At 41.0% G+C, this 18,497-nt stretch overlaps 1 protein-coding gene across 1 annotated transcript in view; it reads right to left on the bottom strand.

The window, feature by feature from the left end:
- RBFOX1 (RNA binding fox-1 homolog 1) overlaps positions 1 to 18,497 on the bottom strand; it is a 1,146,709-nt gene that overhangs the window by 844,812 nt on the left and 283,400 nt on the right. The gene's annotated exons all lie outside the window — the stretch shown is intronic.

Raw genomic sequence — 18,497 nt, 5'->3', positions numbered from 1 at the left:
GCATTAAACCCATTTGTTACAACTGTAGATTGTCCTCTAGATACTCACCTGCACCTGGACATTAAACCTGCCTTCATGAAATACCCAGTTCCAACAAGAAATTAAAGTACAGTGATTGCTGCAGTTTTCTTGGGTAGTTCTCTTTGAAAGTTGCCTTATGTTGTTATGTTGGCATAAAATATATCTATGACCTCAGAAAATTTCCTGAACACTGACTTGAAAATGAAAATTCCCATTACAAAAAAAAAAAAAAAAAAAAATCTTATCTGGTTCTTCTGGAAGTAACTGATGCAGGGAGATTAAATGACTTCACCAAAGAAAGACAAGAGTCAGGTCACTCCCTTTAGACCCTTAATATGTCAGATACACATTTCATTTTGTGCCATCACCTACAATGGTTCACAAGGACACATGACAAGGTAATTTAAGCAATGTGATTGAAAATTTTCATGGAGTGAGGAACCTCAACATGTTTTTAAAGTGCAGGAGAGTTAGATGACTAACACATACCTTGATCTGGATTTCCCCTACATGCAAGTGAACAATTAAAGGACAAAAAAAAAAAACCCCAAAAACACCATTAACACCCATTCACTGTCATTGTAGCCTGGAAATTAAAATGCCTTTGAAAATAAAGACAGCTCAGGTGATCTTTCTGTTCTGTGCCTCCTTTTTGGGTAGGAGAATATCCATTATTATCCAGCAACATTGAGAAAAGGTTTTTATCCCATTGGCTCTATCAGATTACACCCTTCCATCACTTTCTCTCTTCACTTAGTGATGGCTGGGTTTGGGCAAATGTCTGCAATAAAACAGCTCCTCTTTCCAGAGCAAAGCAAACAACACATGGTAAATTTAACACAACCAATCCTCTCCCCCTCCAAACGACTTTCATTGCATTTGCTCCTGATAGTAAGTGACAGCTGTGTTTAACGAGCTGGAAGAACAGGTCAATAAAACATACCCAGAAATAAATATATATATATATATATGCATGTTGCTGAAGTGTCTATTCCATATATGCAGGCATTAAGGCAGCTCATGGTGTTTTACCCTCCTGCAGGATTTTATCATAATGACAGAGCACTGCAGGTTCCATCAAACGAGATTAAAGATTATTTCCTCACACAATACTGCCAGTAATTCCTAAGTATTTAAAATGCATTTTCCAGATCTGTAGATTGGTTCAGATGATCAGAGACCACAACAAGGATGTCCTTGCCTGGCTCTGTGGAGTTCATTACTGAAACAGGAGTCCCTTGCCTGTTCCAATACTGTTTTCCTGCTACTTCCCAAGGAAGAGTTATCTCTTGGAATCAGCTGCTCTGGACATTTTACTAAGGCAAATAAACATTCCAAAATTACAAACATAGAGGGCTGAGAAGCTGCTAAACCCAAATAGTTTTGAGAGCTATTTCTAGGGAGCACTGTAGCATTTTCCTACTGTGGAAAATCCAAGGTGTTCCTACACAGTTACTGTTGGCAGAACCCACCACCAAGGATTTGCCTGACACTTCCCAGCACTTCCAAGACCCAGCTTCCTCTCTGGATGCTTATTCTCAGATCTTCTCTTAGCCCCAGAAATTGAGACTTTCTAAAATCAATGTACTCAAAAAAAAGGAAAAAAAAAAAAAACAATAAAGGAACAAGGTTACAATTTCAGTGCTTAAAGAGCATTTGAACACCATTAGCCCAGTCAAGGATATTCTCCAAACTGAGAGGACGTGAAATGCTCTCAACCAAGAATAATCCAGGAGCCCAGCACAGCTCAGACCAACAGCTCAGCGTTCCAATTGCACACGTAGAAAGAATCCTGGCAATAAAGTGCCTAAATAACCACAGCAGGATAATGATCCTCAGAGCAGTGTGGAGGCAGCTGGGATTGTAACTTGAAAGAATCAAACTTCTTGGCTGTATTCTTTCATGTTCACACGCAGGCCTGAAAAAGCTGAGTCGATCCTTTCAAAAGTGAAGTTAATGAATTAAAGTGTAACACTGAAGAATTTATTAAGCATTAAGGAAAGGATCAGAGCAAATGATCCAAATGCTGTCTCTGTGAGAGTAAAGGGAATGGCTAATTAGCTGTGGCTTTGCACCCTAACACACAGAACCAACCAGCACACCCTAGGTTTGCTTTCAGATCAAAACCATGCCTGAAATGTCCATAAGAAAATAAAATTTGACACACACTGAATGAAATGAGTGAGTCTGCCACTAACAGAGACCACCATTGATTCCAGAGCAAGAGGAGAATCTTGGTATTGTATTTGCAGGGAGGAATGATGCATTTGAGTCTGTGTTTTCAGGAGGCTAATTTATTACTTCATAATACTATATTATATTAAAGAATACTATACTATATTACACTCAAGAATACAGAAAGATACTTACTTAATGTTAAAGAGATAATAATGAAAACCAGTGACTTTCTTCAGTCTCGACACATCTTGGCACTGATTGGCCAAAGAGCCAAAACAACTCACACCAGAACCCAATGAAACAATCACCTGTGGGTGAACAATCTCCAAACACATTCCACATGAGCACAACACAGGAGAAGCAAATGAGATAAGAATTGTTTTCCTTTTCTCTGAGGCTTCTCAGCTTCCCAGGAGAAAAATCCTGGGCGAAAGGATTTTTTCAGAGAATGTGAATGCCACATTTTGGCACCACATTAAGAACAGCATAATGCTCCAGATGAAGAATATGCAGGTTTTCAATGTCTTCATAGTGTAAGTGCTCATAAAAAAGCTCAAAAGGTGCAGGCAATACATCAGCAGTCACTTACTCCAACCCTCAGTGTTATTAGAGAAATTAAATTATTAGTTACTTAATATGGAGTCAATTCTACCAGAACTGGGGGCTCACCCAAAGTTTGGACACAGGCTACAAGAGGAGAAGCCAGGGAAATTGCCTCCCTTACCAACCCCAGAGCACAGTGAGACACACACAGCACCACAGCTCTGCTCTCACCCCTCCCAGCTCTGCCTCAGACTTACACCAAGAAATTGAAAACACTTTTTAACTCATTTCTGGAAGAGAGCAAAATCTGCCAGAGATGGTTTTAAATGCAATTGTTTGTGAAGAACATGAGAACCCCGACAGAGCAGTTTCAAGGGAAGGAGCAGCTCTCAATTTACCTTGGAGCCTGGTATGGTCCTGGGCTGCTGAGACAGAAACTTCTGCACTCCAGCATCTCTGTGGGACCACTGTGGCAAGAGAGAGTGAGATATAGGGTCTCCTTGAGCCAGGTCTTATAAACTCTTGGAGATTTATATCACACCCAAGATAGCTCAGCTACCTTAGAAGGCATCAAATCAGCAGGATGGCTTCTGTGGCAGTGATGGAAACACAAAAGTTTTGATAAAAGGCAAAATAACAAAATTCTTTACAGAGAAAACCCGAGTCAAGGCAAAAGGTTCTTGCTCCTGGTAAAACACCTCACAAAAGCCATTAGTTTCTTTGTTCTCTTGTTTTCTTAGTGAATTGCTTAGGCTGGACTTTTTGCCTTCTGTCCAATTGGCTGTCCTTAAGCTTGAGGTGAAGTCCCCCAGGTCCTATGAGGTGTCTTTTTACCTAGTCAAGGAGAGAAACTTCTGGGCTTTTTTCCTTTTTTAGGAGACAAAGGATAGTTTTGTCACTCAGTCAACAGGGGGCACATTCCTACAAGAGTGGAGCTGATTTATTCGGCACTTTGATGGTGAGCAGGGGGCGTGTGGAAGGGAGGGAAATCCCCCCTGTCACCCCTGAGCTTGTGTCTCCAAACCTCCCAACATTGTCTGGCACCCTCAATATTGATGAGAACATTAATAAAGTGGTAAACACAGTCCAAAGAGCAAAACTATTTTAGGTTATTTCCACTTCTGTTCTATAAACTGGCCAGGTTAAAGACAGCCCAAACAGCCCTCTGGAATACTGAGCAGCTTCCAGTGAGGTTTCAACAGAAATTGAGCAGATTTCCATCGCTCTCAGAGAAACAGTGGGGAGCTGAGCAATCTGAAAACCAGTTTCTTACTCAGAAAAATGAACTGATTTCCCTCTCTTTGAAATCTCCTCAGGTGGACTACAGACAGTTCATCAGATGCACTATGATTTTCCTGTATGTGTTGTGTTTGCATGTGGAATTTGAGTCTTGAGCTCAGAATTGCTTTGAAGCTGCCACAAGGACTCTGTAATCTTGTTTTAACAGATTTTATTTTTTTACGTTCCACATCCCAGTGAAAATCAGATCAATCTGGGGTTCTATTGTCAATGAAAATTTTCAAACTTCACTTAGCATGAGTTGAGAAAATCACATGCTGGTGGCATTTGTTGTTTTAGTTGCCACAGCTGTAACAACTGTGTGTCTCTTAATTTGATTCTACAGTACTTGAAAAGGCTCATTGCTGAACAGTTACAATTTCACCTTCTATCTCAGCAAAACTCAGACCAGGGACTCTCTATCTGTTATGCCATTTAGAACCTACACAGAATTTTCAAGTGTATCTTGAGCCACTTCTCCAGCAGGAATGCAATTTAATCACAATTATGGCTCTGGTTTCTGGTCTTAGCTCTGACCAAGGCACTTTGATGCTGTGTAAAGTTCTTCTACCAAATACCTGAACTCTGTAGGAGCCAGGGCCTCCTTCTTGGTGTCCTTCATGGGTATAAAATCTATTCCATTTAATACTCTTTTGCAGAATTTGGTGCATCCCATGGTGCACCCCATAAATGTATATTATACAATATTGCTGATGTTGGGAAGATAACAGAACTGCCAGACAATAAGCATTTTTAATTATCTAAATAGATTTGTTTTTACAATCAGTTAGTAATTCATAGTAAATTGCAAAACTGAGATTTGTCATGCTAAAGGATGAAATGAAAGTGTTTGATACAGAATATTAAACTACCAAATAAAGTTAACTAGCCAGTTTTCATGATATAGCAGGGAGGATTATGATGCAAAGAGCAGCTAAAGTCCTATTCAGGCCTTATTAATGCAAGGAATTTTCTCAATAACATTCTGAATCACAAGCTCAAGCCTTGATAGCTCAGTCAATATTCTTAACCTGCATTTCTTCATCATTCACAAAGCTTTGAAAATCAAAAGTGGGCAAACCCCACAGTTTTCCAGCAGATATAGACATAGAAATCAGTGGTTGCTCTGTTATTCAGCCAGGCAATGTTTCCCCTGAAAGGAATGACAAAGAATGCTTTGCCCTTCTATTTCAGAACAAAGAGAGCAACAGCTAAAAATGAAGATCTCATCTATTGCAGCATTCTAGAAATTATTTAAAACAATCCACATATCAACAAAATTGTGTGATTTCAGAGTAAAATTTCATAACATATTCAGTTTATCCAATGTAGGGAAAGTAAAAATACTACATTGTAGCCCCAGTTTGCCAATGGGTCTCAGTTCTGCAGCATGAAATCTGAACACTGGTGTAGCCAGAGGTGTGTACTTGGACAAGCATTTAACTGCTTTCCTCAGTGACTTGTAATGCATGGCTATCACAGACAGAATAAAATCTGCCTGATTAAGAAAACTCTGGAGGGAATCTCAAAATTAGTCTCTTAATGACTCTTATAATTTTAAAAATGAGATTAAAAAGTTAAAGAAATTATAAAAAATGAGCCACCTTACAATGTGTTCTTTTATTGGGTGTTTGATTAAATGAAATCTGAGAAGGGATGACCCGTGAATAATTGTCAGTTCATTTTAAAACCTCTGCTCTTTCCATCTTGCTATTCAGTCTCCCTGAACTTCTAAAGTGTTTAATTAAAAAAAATGATTGGACCAAATCTTTAAAATTGTTCTATAGACCTTGAATGCTGAAACAGAGGAAGTTACCAGGCTACGTTATTACACAAGCAAAAGAGTAGAAAAATAATCACTCAAACATTTCTATTTTCTTTCAAATAAAGCCCTCTCTGCTGGGGATCAGCACTATCCTCTGCTGGAGCCAGCTCAGTTCTGCTTGGCAGTGAGCAAATTCTGATTGCCACGAATGCATTTGTTGTACCAAAACATTTGATGACTTAGTTTTCTGTCACTCTAGGACATGAAACAGAAAGACACACTTGATTTTCCAAGGCAAAAAAGAGACTGTTTAATTTCTGACTGTAACATTTATTTATAGATTTCCAAAAGTGACAGTGGATTGGAGGATGACAGTGTCACCTCTCCAATGACACTGGACAAACCAACAGTCCATCACATTTCTCTTCCTCCATAAAAGAATGCAAAACAATAAGTATTTACAGCAAAGCACATGAGAAAGTTCATTACAAGAATGTAAACATCAAAAAAGGTAGAAGAACTTAAAAAAACAAGACAACAGTTTTACCCATTTCTCTATTCTGCCAGAGTGACTAGAACTGGTTTCACCACTGCCCGGGCTGTGACAAGGTGCTGGCAAGGCGGGGTTTGGCTGGACTCGGTTTTAGAGGTTTTTCCAACCAAAATGTTTCTGTGATCAGTCAGAAACTGTCTCACACTACACTCAGTGTCTCCTGACAGCAAGAGAAATGGTTTTCCATGTTTTGTGCCCTGGGATCCACCCAGCAAGGCACAGCTGGAGGATTCCTGTCCTTGCTCAGCCCAGGGCACCAGGCACAAGGCTCAGAGCTCCTTTCTCAGTAACATTTCTGGCCAACCCGACTCTGGGAGTGCCTTTCTGCAACAGGAGTGCAAAGAAAGAATTCCAGCTGAGGAAGATGGTGTTGTTACTCTAATAGCACATTGATAATTATCTCTAGGTGTTATTATTTCCCATTTTAGGGACTTAACAGTTGGCTTAAGAGCTCTGGAATTCATTGGCTATAGAGAGTGGGAAATGCCAGGTTACCTGGACAGCTGAAGCTCTAGATCATCCTCTGCTAAATTGCTTGAGCACATCCTTAATTTAATGAATTGTCATTAAAATCATCTGCTTTTATAAAATACCTCAAAAACCCGACTTGTGCAATCTTCCCACAGCTTGAGGATGGCCAGTTCTAATCAATGCCACTGCAGAGTGCAGGCTGGATTGTTTATTTAAGTATTCCAGCTATTTCACTTGCAGATAGCAGTACATGGTATTTTGCTTATTTTCTTTGTTTACCACTTCTCTTTCTGATTCAGGGTTTTAAAACCAGTAAAATTGAATATATTATCTACACTGGAGAGTCTCTTTTGTTACCTCCCTCTCTCCCCACTCTGGGAGAATGTTAATTCTGCTGCCAGGTCAGCTCTGGCGATCTGATGCCAACTCCCCAACCTCTCTCTATCTCCTGATAATAATTTTTTTAAACAATAAAGATAAAACCAATCATAACATGTTTTTGTAAGAGCCCAGAAAAAAAAGGCCCATATTTAAATTGCTGCACTGACTTGAAAGTTCAAGGAAGCAGAAAGAAGATGATTATGCTCCTTTATTTTCAGATTTTGATATCCTGGCAGGCACACTCTGACACTGCAAACATGCTCTGCCTTATAATGCTACACTTAGTGATGAAATTTAAGGACATTTTTAAAGTTATATAAGGAGATTTATCGACAAGGAATTCAAAACACTGTCTTTGTAGACTTCATTTTATTGCTAAGTTTAATTAAGGTTTCGTTCAACCTTGATCTAGATAATTCTGTCCCTTGGGAGGAGGATGAGGGAAATCATTCAGAAAAAAAAAAAAATCTACAGCTCTGAAAAATAAACTTTTAATTAAGTCCAAGAAAACCCAACCAATCACAAAATCTAAATTCAAGACAGAGATAAAATGGAGTAATTTGCATTTTCCAGAGTAACTTCAAACTATCTGCAATCAATGCACAGGATGTCCAAATTCCAAATTTCTTCAAACGATGCAGAAGTGCTCAGCACTAAACCCAACAGAGAATTCCAGCTAACACCCTAAATGTTTATTCTTGTGAGAACTGCATTCCAAAGCCTCCATCACTCACACACAGATGGAAATGCTTGCAGGTTTAGGTGATGAGGAAGCTTTCAGTTAGAACTCAGTGGCTCAGAGAAGTGTTAAGGAAGGCCACTCTCAGTGTCTGCCCAGCTGGGTGGCACAGGGCAGCAGGAGATGCCAGGGCAGCAGTGCCAGGGCAGGGCTAACATTTACTGATAATTCCTTGTTATTTGCAGCCTCAGGCCTTCCTCACATTTCAGTGTCCTGACATTTAACTGACCTTGACACATTTCTCTTGCATAAATTTGTCCAGTCTCATTTTTAATCTAGGTAAACTTTATCAACCATAAAAACTGACAGGAAGAAATTCCATGGCTTAATTAGAGGTTGTGTTAATCAGCAGCTCTTTTTGTTTTGAAGCCACTGCAGCAGTTTCCTTTGGGGTGTCCCACTCCTTGCAAGGGAAGAGACAATGAACTCTCATGGTCTGCACTGCTCACACTTCCACCCAGGTGCTGCAGATCTTTGTCACAAACTCCCTCAGTCACCCTTTTCTAGGCTGGAGAGGTTGCTTTTGTGATTCCCTCAAGCAGAAGCTCACACATCACATTGTTCACACAATGAAGGGCTGTGGGAGTATTTGCCATCCTTATGTAGACTCCACACACATTCCAAGTTTAACTAAATTCAGCTGAAGGACTAAAACAAAGCCTGAAGTTGAAAAGCCTTTGAGAGAAGCCAGTGTGGTTAAGGGGAGCCAGCGCAGCTTTAGGCAGGGCAGGTTGTGCTCAGCAAACCTCCTGGAGCCCTTAGAGGATATTCCTGCAGTGACAGGTCATGAGAAAACTGCTCATCCTGCAGGCAGTTTTTCCAAAAGCGTTTGGAAAAAAATCTGCATCAGAGATAAACGACCAGGAATCCCAGGCTGAGGAAACAGGGCACAGGATCCAGGAGCAGCAGCAGGGCAGAAGGAAGGAGCAGGAATTTCACTGGGCTTTTGCACTGCCTGCTCCCTCTCCAGGTGTGATCCCTGGAACTCAGCATTTGTGGGACACCACAGACCTCAGGCACTGCAGAATCAGCAGAGAACAGCCTTTACAGGAAACTGCTGATTAATTTTATCTGATTGAAATTAGAGGAGCAATGAGAGCAAGGTGAGCAAATTGTAATTACAGTGGCAAAGCAAGCTCAAGGTACCTCCCTGAGTGGGGCTCAGCAAGGACGCGAATAATGCATTTCTACCATTTCTCTAAGTCATTAAATATGTGTCAAAAACGTGTTTCAAGAACTTATCCACCCATTTCCAGTAGCCAGGTCTGTGAGTTCATGGCATGGCACTACTTTAGACGTTGATCTGATAAACATTTCCTCTAAATGGCCTCAAAGGAGCCAGCAGAAATACTAAAAATACATCAGAATTTTTTTTCTGGTGTATTTTTATTGCTATCACAAGAATGTGGGAAGAAATACATGTATTTTTCTCTCACAGTCTGGCATCCTAATATGAAGATATCAAGGCAACCATACTTTTTTGTCTCTTTTGCACAAATGAGGAAAATCTAGCAGAATGACTTTGTTTATGGAACAGTCTGGGATTTTTGTTATGGCAAGATTGTGCCACATTACAGAAATAGATGATGTTCTAATGCACCATCCTCAAAGCACTTGGATACTGATAGGCAGCAATGGAGAGATAATTACAACTTTTAAGAGGAGGAACAAAGAAATATTCCCCTACTGAGCAGTATAAATTCAAGGCTAATAAGTAGTTATTAGTATCACACAAGTTGAACTGTGTAAATTATGCAGAAAAAGTATTTACAGATCCATTTCAGTTTCCAAGTGAATTACTTTCAGCCATGTGCTGGATGCTCACTTTCATAAAAAATTAAAGCTGTTGTGTTTTACTACAGAAACACAGCTCACGAAGAGGAAGTTTTTAACTTTCATTAGACAGTGATGTTATTGAAAACAGGTTTTGAATCTTCACCAAATATATTCACGTAGGTGCTTGTGTACCCAACCAATTAAGGTCTGGGAAGTCCATGCAGTGCAGCATTCTAAATCATTCATTGGAAGAATCAAGCTCAAAGTTCCAATCTGTACAATAAAGTTTACAGAAAACATTTCTCAGAAACATCTGAATAATTAATACACAGCTGAGAGAATCTCAAGCCATTCTGCAAGTGGAAAAAAAAATTATTTCCTATGAATTATTCATTTAGCTCTGCATACAACTCTTTTCCTTAACCCAGGAGGATTTACTCTTTTTAGGTGATTATCTGCCACAGTGGCTCTGCTACACTGGAGCTTAAGTGATGCTGTGTTTGTGACTCTAGACTGGCTCCTGGGGTAGCTGCACCACAGCAGCCAAGCACTTAAAACCACAAAAACAGAGTGGAGGAGGCAGATGTTTGGGCTATTCTGTTCCACTACAAACAACCTGGCTGCCTTTAGCCGGGAGAAGAGGAGCTGCACCTCCACCTTCTGCTGGAAAGGTGCTGGCACTGAGACACACCCCAAGGTGTGAGTTCATTTCGGCAGCACAAAGCACCTTGTTATCTGCCCTTCAGAGCACTTCTCTGTAGGGTTGATAGAAACACTGCAAACCCTCTAGGAATCTTATGTTCATTCCTCTCTCTATTATTTTTAAGTTTGCTGGGCAGCACAGGAATCCTACCCTGTCATACCTGTTGTTCCTTATCAGCAGAGACTAGCATTCCCCAGTTTTAAAACAAAAAAACCCAGATGACACAATAAAATCTGTTCAGTGGTGCAGCAGAAACCAATTACAGCACAGAAACATGAAGATTGAAAAGCAGCAACTTGTGACTATTTGTTCTGGCTGTTTTCAGAGCACAACAACTGAAGTGTTTTGGCATGTTCCAATTGTGCCTCTTTTTTCCCACAGCCCACCTTTCCCCTCCTTCCCTTTGCTTTAAACGAACGGCTGCTTTATCATGGGGTGGAGATGCAACTCTCCCCAGAAAGCCAGGGAAGAAAGAGATACTGGAATTTCTGCTGAATGCAGAGAAGTAACAAAACAATGGTACAAAAGCATCCGTGAAGTGCATACATCAAAGTCAAAGGAAATCTTTGTATTCTGCCCGTAATGCTTACAAGGTAAAGTGGCATGCAGATTTCTTATTTAATAAATTCCCACAGAAAATTAGTTTTTCACAGTGGGAAGAATTTCAAGGCTTGCTGCGATGAACAGGCAGGATCTAATCACTGCTCAGGCTTTGTAGATACACCAGGGTTTGCAGATATTTCAATGATCCAATTATTCTGTTGAGGCACAATCACCTTACCTGCATACTAATCAAGTCATATGCCAACATGAAACAACTCTGCCTTTTCTGGAAGCTCTAGACATGTACAGCTCCCTGGTTGACCTTCTGCCAATTACATTCATTTCAATTCCATTAGCTCATCTTTTGCCCAAAGGTGACATATGCACAAATCTATAGGGAAAATTGCTTGAATCAACTTTGCACTGCACAGGATGCAAGATGGTTGCTCAGCAATGTGAATAGGAGGCATTAGATTCTAAATCTGGATGCAATTGGACACTAAATAGCCATGAATTTTTCACTCATGAAACCTCTTCAGAAACGGTAAAGTAACATTCCATAAAAACGACAGGATTCTGTTTATTAGAGAAAAAAAATCAATTACTCAGTTTTATACCCTGTGAATACCAGCTGAGAGTGAGGATGAACAGAGCTCAGCTCCTTCCTGCTGGATCAGTATTTAGACTCACTGTTGGGGTTCCCTTCTGGGGGGCTTCTTTCCCACTTGATGTTCTATTCTAATTCTTTGTGACTGTGGACTGAGATATTGGTAAACTGACTCAATTTGTCACCAGTAGAATTTTGGAGCATAGCAAGCAGAGATATTTTTAATATTACATTTTCCAGCAATGTTTTGTTACAAAAATGCTTGTTGTCTGGGTTTTCTAATAACAGCCTTCTCCTCAAAATAACAATGGAATTCTTTTAAATATTTATTGATATCTATTCCAGAGAGTCATATCAATTTCTTAAAGTCACCAACATTTTGTCAGAACATTTCTGATAAAATAAGCCCAGGAAACTAAGCAAAAGCCACAGCATTTTTCAGACCTAACAGCAGTGGCACTAGCTGTCCTTAGTTTATAGACAACTGCAATGGTTTTTACATCAAGTGCCTGCCCTGTCAGGAAACCTGTGCCCTTCTGCAGTGCTGCACAGTGAAAGGAGAATCCCAGAGGGCTTGCAGAGGATCCAAAGGCACCCCCGTGTCAAACCATTAACCCTGGAGCTCATCACCAACACGGGACAGCAGCAGCAGAGATGCTGTAGGGCCACCCCCAGCCAAGAGGGAAACATTGCCTGTGATTAACAGGACTGATCATTGAGCCTTTCCAAAAACCCTCTGCTTTCCTTTTCCTGCCTCTTTTAAATTGTCATTAGCATTGTGACCTGCCCTGAACACAAGGGCAGGTGGGCAGGCCAGTGGTGACTCTCAAAGCTGCTCCTGTTCCTCTGCCATCCCTCACTTCTGGCACCTTCAGCATGGAGAAATTCCCCTTTTTTTGGTTCCTCTGCCATCCCTCACTTCTGGCACCTTGAATGTGGAGAAATTCACCTTTTATTTTTAATTGCCCCTGCACAGCCCCACCTGCAGCACCAGGCCAGGCAGCAGCTGTAATTACTGCATCAGGAGTTGGTTTAAATACTCCAAGGCGCTCTTGAGGAGAACTCAGCTCCATTAAATGAGAGGGATAAAAGGCAGTTGGTGTTCTGTTTTCCTTCTATTTCATTTTTCATACAAGAAGCTTGTTCAAGGTAGTAAGGGAAAATACCTCCTCAAGAACAATACCGAGGTGAATTTCTATTGCTTTTTTGTCCTGTAAGCTTCTTACAAGGAAAAAAAACCCCAAGAATCAAATAGATTCTCTGGAAGAATTGACTTTGTAGAATAATAACACAGAAGGAACACAGGAGGAGGACAGATTGATAAGATGCACATACTCCTAACAAAAGGATGCATTGTTTATTTATTTTTCAAGGCCATTGGTAACACGTGAGTGTCCCCAAGAAAAGCTTTCAAAAAGAGAATGGAAAGTGCTCACAATTGAGGAAAAATGCTCAAGTACTGCATATTTTACAATTATAAGTGTCTTTTATGAAAAGAAAAAAGTCTGAAAAAACCCATTTTGTTTTTGCAGCTGCAGATATTTACTTAATTAAATAAATAAATGCAGGTATAGCTGTGCCATCTCCCCACAGAACTGACACGACAGCAAAGGAAATGCAGTAATTACAGAACTCAAGCAATTCCTAAATTTATAATGATTGTTAAGGAAATATAAAATGTGTTTGTCTCTTGTATAGTTTCCCCTGATAAATCCCAACAGCTTTAGCCGTGCTGGCTTTGATCTGAAGACCAGCAGAATTCAGCTCATTCTGAAAGTATCAGGTCTCTGGCAGAATTACCTATGCAAATCTGGGTGACAAGAGGCTGAGAGAAGGCAGTCACTTTTATACATTTTGTCATTTTGTCTGAATGACCTCTTCTTTAAAATATCCACTTAACCCTACATCCTGCTATTTTATACAATAGCTTTTCTTTTGATTGTGGAAAAAAATCTGTCCACCTGCTGCACCCACCGCTATATGATTGTGAACAATTCTCTTTTTTTGCTAAGCCTCCATTTATGTTCCTAAGCAGAACAGAGATTGCCAGGTGATCCTGCAAACAATTACAATTTAAGTGAATTTCCCAGAGATATTTCATTGGTATTAAAACAGGGCACCTAATAGATTTTCAAAGTGGATTTATTCTTTGCTATGGAAAGGAACTCATAATAGCATCCAGTTCTGCAGAGATTCCTGATGAACTCAGCAAGTGAGGAGAGGCAGAGAGCAGTGACCTTGTGGGAGCCTCTGCCAGGATCTGCACATCAAAGGCAGACCTGGGATCAGCTACAGCTACCACCAGGTATCCCATGCCCATTTCTGCTGGGATGCCTCCCAGAGAAGTCACTTGTAGAATAAGGAAGCATTCAGGAGTTGAAGGAGTGGGTCTGTGGAGCTCAAAGTGTGCCTAGGCTGGGCTGGGCGAGAGGAACAAGCCCTGGCAGAGCTGGCACAGCACGGCCCAGGGAAGGGCTGGCACGCTGTGCCCTCCCAGGGATCACAGGGCTGGGGGTGCTGTGAAGGGCTCAGCTGGGGCAATGAACTCCAAAGGGAAGAATCTGGTGAGGCAGAACAATTATATTGTATTTTTAGATCTATATTTATATATGCACCATGCCTTGGTGTTCAGAGTTATACACTAATGCAGTGCAGCATCTGAAAAATATAAAATATCAGGCATCACACACAGACACACATTCTAATAGAACACATATAATTCTGTAACTCATTGTTCTAGAAACATCTCAATAAAACAGTCTTTTTCCTGCCCTCTTCATAGCAATATTGCCTGGCCATGATTTTCAGGTGGAGCAGCCATGGAAGTGCAGTTTGTAGTGAAGATGCAGAGCTCAACAAGCAGCCCCTTCCTCATCACAGAGTGCTTCTCTCTTGGCTCTAAGTTTAGAGAAGTGAGAGAGGCTTTAAGGATTAAATTATTCCCAAAAGATTTCACTGGGCTTTTTATAGTAGTTAAAAATAACTTTAAAATTCAGAACACTGAAGCAAAAAAATTCTGTAGTGAATTTCAAATTGAATTTTAACTAGCTGTGGATTATTGAAACATTTACTAAATAAAACACTGATTCTTGAATAGGAACAGTTTATTTTTTGTTCACTTAACTTGTATCATAAGAGGCAATATAACTGGAAGGTAAGGAATACTTTAGTTGCTCATACTTATTAGTGTATTCCTTCCACAAGTGCCTGCTTGGTGTTCAACTTCTTGCCCTTTGTAGATTCATGTACATTTATAAAACATATCAAACACAATGTCTAAATATTGGCTGTTATGGGGCTGAGTTCAGTGACTCCAGTTCCTTCCCCACACAGCACTGCAAAGCAGAAAAATTCTAATCAATAATATTAATTATAATAATATTATTAATTATTATAATAATAATGCTGGGCTATATTTATATAACAGATAGAGCTCCTAATATGCAGGTTATTTTAGCTAACTTGTCTCTGATTTAGAAGAGTTTATGAAAGAGGGTAGAAAGGTGAAGTTTGGGGTTTTTTTTTTTTTTAAAGCAGGGCTGTAAAGGAGCTTCCAGTCTTCAGAACAGAAATTGGTTTCTGGCTCAAGTATAGCAAATTTTAGCACAATTACAGAGATGGCTTTGGTTTTGAAGCCCCTGGTGAGTTCTTCAGCCCCTCAGGAGGAAGCACAGAGGACCACTGTGGGAATGCCAGAGGTCCACAGATCCTGCAGAGGGTGGCTCAGAGCGAGCCCTGGAAATGCAGAGAGCTGCACTCGTGCTGAAATTGCCCGTCTCTGCTCCTGAGCTGGCTGCACTGGGAAGCAATTGCATGAACTGGGAGCTCGCTGGGTCTGTACAGCCACGGCACTGGTGAGGTGGAACTTCCAGGCCCAGGCAGCAACCAGCAGCACCAACCCCAAAATGAGAACTCTGCTCCTCCAGGGCTCCAACAAACACTGCGTACATCCAGCCAAGGGCTGAATCCATGGCCCTTCCCTCAGCGTGGGAATTGGAAAAACAGAAACTTCCACAGATACAAGAAGGTTTGATCTGCAATCTTAAAAGAAGCTTAGATTGGTGTAAAAATAGACGTTAAGCAGAAAAAAATTCATAAACTTATGTTTCTGTAGTTGTAAGAAAGAACATGCCTTGGGTAAGTGAGAAACTGCATTGATGAGATGGTGAGGGGTTTCTAGTGTAGAGGTGTGGTTCTGCAGAGTAAGCCAAGGGTTTAGAAGTTAGAATAGAAGCATTTGTGTGCATGTGTGACAGAAGCCCATTAGGCAAATGTATCTGCAGTGCAGCAAAGTTAAGTAAAGGTGATAGGTTTGAAAAGCAAAATAAACCTTGTAGCAACTGTCCATAAAACTAGAAAATTATATATTGCCTTGTAACAAAGAACTTGTGATTACCCTCAAGCTATGACCAACTGCTTGCTCTCATAGATCTCACACCCTCTGAGACTGATATTTCTCTGAGTATAAATCCTTCTTATCCCAAAAGTAGTCCCATCTCTTCACTAATAGCAGCAATAATGGTACCTCAGCAGCCAGAATTTATTTTACTATCCCCCACCCCAAACCAGACTTTAAACACCAGCTAAAAAAGCATGCTGGGTTCTCTAGCCTGGACTTGTTCTGCTGCTCCACTGTATGGTACCCATTTTGTGAGTAGTAGAGCTTCATTCTAGAATTTTCCCACAAGTTTGAAAATAATATTTTTGTATTTATTTACAGAAAAAAAAATTTGGGTTAATATTTGGTTAATGTATCTTCCTTTCTTTATTTATACATATGTCCACCCCCTCAGTCACCCAGAAGTTGTATTACATTGTGAATGATACAGATATTAAGAACCAACTTGCTTAACTTCCTTTTTATTCTTTTTTTGGTGAAATTTCTATTTCTGCCAAGAGCTGCCTGATGCTAATATTGTCAGTCCGCACATGATGTGAATATTGGCATTCATTTTCCATGCTGTCACCCCAGCACCAGGCACTGTTTCAGTGCCCTGATATGGTGACTAAAACTTTAAACCCTGGAGAAATAAAGATAAGCAGTGGGAAATACAGTCCTAGTAGGGATTCACAAGTGAACCTTTCTCGATGAAAAGAAACACAATAACTTTACAAATGTTTTCATCATAATAATCCAAATCCTTATGAGTCACAGCAGAGGAAACTTACCACAGATTCCTCTGAAATATTTACAACTCTTATCAATTTTTGACCAAATAAATGGAACCATGTTCTGAATCACCACCTTGCCTAGCTGTTACCAGGGAAATTTGCAAAGTGTGGAGGGGGGGAAAACCAACTGACAACTCTTTGGCTTGTTTAACTATTCAGATTTAACTGTACCCATTCCCTCCCAGCATTATGCATGCAGCATTTCCACTAAGAGGCTGGCTGATTTCTGCTCTCTTTTCCACTCTTTTATGAGCAGCTTCCTTAGTCTAATTAAAGCAGAGAACCCAGCTGTCTTCCCCTCTGCTTCAGAGAGCTAAGGGAAGAACTCCAGGAAAATCACTCTTCAGGGACTCCACAGGGATAGCCAGGATCTGAGGAAGTGGGAATTGAAATCTCAAGCCCCAGATTTCCGAGCTAAAAGGGAGCTCCATTTGCAAGTTCTGTTAGGACCTGCTCCAAGCCCTGTGTTTTGGTGCAGCCACAGGCACGAGAGCAGGGTATTTAAAGGGAAGGATGTAAAAATATTGCATTTCCCACCTGACCTGAGCCACAGCAGCAGGCACTGCTTGGTGAGAGTGGGGTGGGATGGGGCAGTTCCTCACAGCTGGTGCAGAACGTGGCTCAGGCTTGGAGGGAACCTCCAGGGGCTTTTCCTCTTTGCTCCTGCCAAAGGGCTCCCAGTGTTACTCAGGGCTAGGATGATTAAGAACTGTGACACTTTCCAGGAGGGGACAGGGGTGGTCAGAAACCCACCTGCAGCTGAACTCAGGTTTGCCTTGAACAGGAATATAATCATCAGGCTTTTGTGGAACAGACCAAAATGCATTGCAAAATTTCACCTCAGCAGAGACAAATTCTGTTTCACACCTTTGGCAGACTGGCTTCATCAAACATTTTTCTCCCCCAGGAAAGCTGGAAAATGCTGTCTGTCTCTGGGAAATATCACAGTCCTGTTGCCTGTGTCTTTCCCTGTGACTGCCCATGTGAAAGACAAGCATCTGCCCAGCTGAGCCTGGCAAAGCCCAGCAGAAAGGGACATGTGGGCTGACACCAGCATCTGCCAGCAAGCCCTGCACCATCTCAGGAGGGATGGATTGTCTCTGCAGCCTCCTGTCCTCTCAAGGACAGAGCTCAGGAGCAGAGGGGGACAGGGCTGGATGAGCCATGTCCCATTGCAGTGCCCAAGCCCCTCCATGAGGACAGGGAGCTTTGCCATCACTGCAGGATGAGGGAACCCAAGGCAGGCAGCACCAGCAAAGATCTGGCTTGTCTAAAACTGGGATTTTGCTGCCCTCATCAGTTTACAGCCCCTGAAATTACCTGGCTTGCTTGTGCCTGAAGCTAGCCCTCGAGATGAGCTTCCCCAAAGGTGTTGTAGCTCATTAAAAACTGCACTAAACAGTTGGCTGTGGATCTAGGAGAGGTGGCCTTGCTGCATGATTAAGAAAAGTAAAATGAACTACTGGAAACTGTATAGTCACTAATGAATTTCCTTTGAAAAGTCAGAGGTTAAATACAAATGTCAACAACAGGATCGCAAGCTGTCCTCAGTTTCATCAGTGAAATGGTCAGTGCAGGCTACTGACTCAAAGATAAATATTTAGAATAAAAATAGAAAGGTCAGCCCAGAGAAAAGCAGACTTTGCAAAGCCAATTAAATAAAACCCTCAGGATAGATTGTATAGTGATGATATCCCAGTACAGTCCTGTATTAAATCAGATCAATACAGGAATGCACTTAAAACTGATTTTTGAGAGCTCCAAGCA

Source organism: Onychostruthus taczanowskii, unplaced genomic scaffold (assembly GCF_017590055.1).
Source record: "Onychostruthus taczanowskii isolate IOZ18803 unplaced genomic scaffold, ASM1759005v1 scaffold19, whole genome shotgun sequence".
Lineage (NCBI taxonomy): Eukaryota > Metazoa > Chordata > Aves > Passeriformes > Passeridae > Onychostruthus > Onychostruthus taczanowskii.
The sequence above is the reverse complement of the archived record's forward strand: the minus strand, read 5'-3'. Positions and strand labels throughout refer to the sequence as shown.